The sequence below is a fragment of the Nyctibius grandis genome, chromosome 15 (genome assembly GCF_013368605.1).
Source record: "Nyctibius grandis isolate bNycGra1 chromosome 15, bNycGra1.pri, whole genome shotgun sequence".
Classification (NCBI taxonomy): domain Eukaryota; kingdom Metazoa; phylum Chordata; class Aves; order Nyctibiiformes; family Nyctibiidae; genus Nyctibius; species Nyctibius grandis.
The window spans coordinates 120,463-125,379 of NC_090672.1; the positions used below are offsets into that span (position 1 = coordinate 120,463).

The window sequence follows — 4,917 nt, forward strand, 5'->3', positions numbered from 1 at the left end:
GCCTCTCATAGTGCCTCAGCACTTTTTGGTGACTCACAGGTGACTCCAAGGTGGTCTGCTGGTGCCACCTTGCAATTAAGGGGCCCTGAATGTGCCGATCTGTCCCCGAGCCAGGGAAAACAAGCCAGACCCTCCGGGTCAGTGACCTGAACAAACCACCCGGCAATGATGCAAAGATGAGAGTTGTTTGGGAAGACTGTGCCAAAGCAAACAGGTGCACTTGGTGATGGCTCACTGTCAGGCATGAGTCAGCAGGCTCCTCCGTCACTTTCCAGGGCCATGTTGAGCCATTGCTTCTCCTCAGAAGAGTAATGACTAAGGTCCTGGCAGGCAAGGCAAGGGCTGCGCAGTTCCCAGAGAAAAGGCTCTGGCCTTTCCTGACTGAAGACAACAGCTGAACTGCTGGGCTCCCTTTGCATAGCTGGAAAGCATGTGCATCACTGAGGCCCGAGGGGAGCAGCGATCTGCCACCGAGTAGCCTGATACCCTCCAGCAACGGCCTCAGTGTCCCCACCCCTGCACACAACAGAGTTTCTCTCGAGGCCACAGGAGGGCCTTGTTTGAGCATCACCTTCCAATCACCCCGGGGATCTGAGTCTCCTCCGCTCTCTGCCCCTCAGCAGAACAGCCATCCTGCAGAGGCTTGGCTGGGCTCTGAGCAACGCCATAGCCCGCAGGCCCTGGTGTTGCTCAGGGTCGGCCTCAGCCTGTCAAAGAGAGACCCTTCTGAGTGGCCTTCAGGCGTGCTCCACAGGCACAGTCCTAAGTAAGTGTTGGCCGTGTTCCCCAGGAAGGGCAGGACGTGCACAACGCCTACGCATGGCCTGAATCTGCTGCAAGGCTTCAGCAGCAACTGGAATGAGGCCTCAAACGAGCGTTGGTCTGCGGAAGAAACATAATTGCTGTCAAATCACTTCAGTGCTACTGATGATGGGTGAAAAGGGAGTCAAGCATTTCAGGCCAAGGAGGCATGTCTTTCATCTACCAGCAGAGCTTTGAGAAGCCAAAATTGCTGTTTCTCAACATGCTTCATGTTTGCGTCGGTTTTCAGCTCCCCTGGGGCTCTGCACCGCACTATAAAAGTGTGAGCGACTCCCAGCTCCTCTGTCCTCTCCTCGTGCCTTCCTCTGCTCTGTGAAGTTGGTAAGTCTCAGTTCATTTTGCCTCTTGTCTCCTCGGTTGGCAGGACAGTTTTCGTGCAGTGGGCTGCATGCATTTTGTCTCTGTTGTCCTTGGTGGATGGTCTAGCATGCCAGACAGGGCATTGGTTGGATTCTTTGCCAGCCATGGTTCTTTCCAAGGCTCAGGATGCACGGCCAGCACTCTCTAACCAACAACCGGGCACTTCTCCACCATCTGCAGTTCAGCAATGCTCCTTTTGCATTATTGGCATGACAAGGAGCTTCCTCAGGAGAGCTAGTCCTACCAGTAGATGTCTTCTTCCATAGTGGCTGCTGTCTTCAGGAGCCCTGTTGCGTTTTACTCGGACATGCCCGGGAGTGGCAAGGCCAGCTGAGATATAGGCTGCGAAGGAGCTTGACTTGGACAGGGCAGCTTCCTTGCGTTTGGACGGACCTTCTCGAATCACCCTTTAATTACAAATAAATGCCCAACCCAGGCCCACCAAAATGCCCAGAAACCCCCTCTCTACAGACACTGGAGGTCCATCAACTGTTGGGCCATGCCCCTGTCTGCCTTGGAGAATGTTTAACAAGTGGGATCCTGCATTTCACGGGGGCTTTGCAGGTGACTCTGGCCAAGTTAGCGCAGGTGCCTGTGGGTGGGACGTGCCAGGCGGGTGAGAGAAGAGGTCTTCGGATACAGCAGGATGTGACCAGGCAGGGGGGAGGTAAAGGCAGCGGAGTGGAGGGTGCACTGCGGTCTTCTGCCAAAAGCAGAGCAGAGCACCATTGTGGCCCTTCCTGCTGGACACAGCTTTCTTGACTCATGCCCCAGCCCACATCTCTGTCCGCTGAGCTCCCAAGGCACTGTTTGTTCTCAGAGGAGCCAAGCTGGGCGTGTGTAAGGGCCCCACAGCTAACGCCCTCTGCTCCCTCCCGGTCTCACAGGGTCACCTCCCTCCAACCAGACATGTCGTGCTACAACTCGTGCCTGCCAGCCGCCTGTGGCCCAGCCCCGCTTGCCAACAGCTGCAACGAGCCGTGCGTCATCCGGTGCGCCGACTCCAGCGTCGCAATCCAGCCCTCGCCAGTGACGGTGACGCTGCCCGGCCCAATCCTCAGCTCCTTCCCTCAGAGCACAGCCGTGGGATCCACTGCGTCGGCTGCCGTGGGGAGCTCTCTCAGCGCTGGCAGTGTGCCCATCGCTTCTGGGGGCTTCCTGGGGCTGGGGGGCTTTGGGTGGTCTGGTCTGGGCCGTGGGCTCTGCGGGCCTCTGGGACGGGGCAATCTCTTATGCTGAAGCTCGTGCATTGCCTGCCGTGGTCGAGCACCAGGAGCCTCGAGGAAAGCCCTGGAGCCAGCCCTGAGAGCGCGGCCATGGTCTGCAGAGGAGCCGAGCTCCCACCGCTCCGCCTGGAGGAAGGGGCCTGCGCTGGCCTCCCGTCTCTTCCCAGGAGGCCTCTCTCTTTCCCCATCTTGCTCTGCTTTACCTTATGCTCCCCATGAAGTACCTCCTCCTTCTTTCCATAGCAATGGGTCTAGGTGACACGCGATTGCCAGAGCCTTGAAGGGGAACTGGAAAAGAAGCATCCCTTCAGGAAAACCTGAAGGAGGTTTTTCCTTCAGGCGGCAGCACTTCTCTGAGCTTTACTCAGCCGCCAAAATACATTGCTTAAGTGCTCGTCTTTTCCATTTTCCTCTGATTTTCTCATTAAAGATATCGGGCATCAGCTTTGCAAGAGAGTCGTGTTTCATTCTCCCCTCTTCTCCAGGCCCAGCCAGCTGAGTATCCAAAAGAGTTCCTCCCTTGGTAAACCTGTGGATTTCTCCATAGTTCCTGAGTTTGAGAGAGCCTCGTCTTTCCCCCCTGACATCCCGTCGCAATGGAGACAAGGCCACATTGGGGTGAGAGCTCCTGTGGAAGGAGCCCCGTCATCCAATGACACACCTCGAAAGCCGCAAAACAAAGCATGAAGGCAGTCCAAACTTTCTGTTCAATGTCCCTGTGCTGCATTGATTGCAGCAGGGACTCAGCAGACTGCTGGATTAATGAGAGCCAATGATGGCCGTGGCTACTTTGTTAGGAAAGTCTTTGTTAAGAACCCAGAAAGTGAATCCCAGGAATTTTTCATATCCACAAGAGGGAGTGCCAGTATAAAAAGGTGTAGGCGTCAGGAGCAAGAGAAGGAGCTGGAGCAGGGACAGGAGCAGCTGGAGCAGCAAGATCAGGAGCAGTGGCAGCGGCAGCAGTGGCAGGAGCAGCTGCAGCATGCTGACGAGGTGGCCGAGTGGTGAAGGCGATGGACTGCTAATCCATTGTGCTCTGCACGCGTGGGTTCGAATCCCATCCTCGTCGGTCAGCCCAACAGTGGTCAGAGCTTCTGAGTGTGAGCAGCTCAATGTGCGCCTTTGTTTTGAGAGGAGAGTGGCCTGAAAAGAACTTGCAAGGTTTTGAAGTGGCTCAGGACACACCTCAGCCTCTTCTGTCTCCATACAGGCAAAAGGAACAAGAAGGGAAAGAAGGAAGATTGAGGGAACTCACAGGACAGGACCATCAGCCTGTCTGCAATCCCTGGGAAGATGATAGAGCAAACCATCCTGGAAGTAGTTTCCAAACAGAGGAAGGTGGTTGGGAGTAGGAAGCACACTTGTACGAAGGAGAAGTCATGCTTGACCGAGATGGTAGCCTTCTGCAGTGAGGTGACTAGCTTGGTGGAGAAGGGAAGAGCAGTGGATGTTGCTCACCTTGCCTTCAGTAAGGCTCAGCCCACCACGGGAACAAAAAACACAATAGGCGTAAACCGCTTTCTGCCACAGAACATTTCAAGGAAGATATTTTGCGTGAGAGACATTGCTCTTATCGGTTCACAGAATCTCAGAATTGCTGGGGTCGAAAGGGACCTCCTGAGATCCTTTAGTCCAAGCCAACTGCTCCAGCAGGGTCAACTTGAGCTGGTTGCTTAGGACATAGTCCAGCTGGGTTTTGAGCATCTCCAGGGATGGAGACTCCACAACCTCTCTGGGCAACCTGGTCTGCTCTTTGAACCCCCCTCACGGTAACAAAGTGGTTTCTCGCCTTGAGATGGAATTTCATGTGTTTTAATTTGTGCCCATTGCCTCTCCTTGGTACTTCTGAGAAGACTCTGGCTTCCTCTTCATTCCCTTCCTTCAGGTATGGGAAGAATCCCAGCTCTCACAGCCTCCCCTCATATTTTGGACACACCAAGCCCTTAACCAGTTCTGTGACAAAGCAGGGATCTGCAGGGAAGACCCCTGTGGAAACAGGAGTAGCCAGCGGCAGGCCGTGCTACCGAGGGATGCGCTGTCCCAGGTGGTCAGGAGCGACTTGGCAGGAGTCAGAGGGACAGGGACGATCCAGTGTGGTTATGAAAGGCACAGAGGTGGCTGGAGCCTCTTCCTGCCCACACAACCTCCCCTCTCTTACAGGCATTTGCACTTTCTGCCTCTCTGGACACCTTCCTCCCTCTCGCAACCTCTGGACATTTCCTCGGCATCTCTCTTGCCCACGACCGTGGGCCTCTTGCTCTCCCTGCTCTCCTCTGGGCGCTATTCCCAGTAGGTTTGCAGTTCCAAGGATGCCTCGTGGCTCATGGTCAGCAGCACCTGTGAGCAGTGTGCCTGGACACACCAACGTGCAAGCAAGATGCAAGAAGGAGAGACTGGAGATTGGCCAAGGGGCTCAGAGCTCAGAATGCTGCTGACCCCCCCCACCAGCCTCGCGTATCCCTAAGGTCTGTGAGACAGGTGAAGGGGACCACTGCCCCCGCTGCCAGCC

General features: G+C 55.5%; 1 non-coding gene across 1 annotated transcript; it reads left to right on the forward strand.

The window, feature by feature from the left end:
- The first annotated feature begins 3,395 nt into the window (after nucleotides 1-3,395).
- Nucleotides 3,396-3,477, forward strand: TRNAS-GCU (transfer RNA serine (anticodon GCU)). The gene has a single exon. It is a non-coding gene; the product is annotated as a tRNA-Ser (tRNA).
- Nucleotides 3,478-4,917: the final 1,440 nt, after the last annotated feature.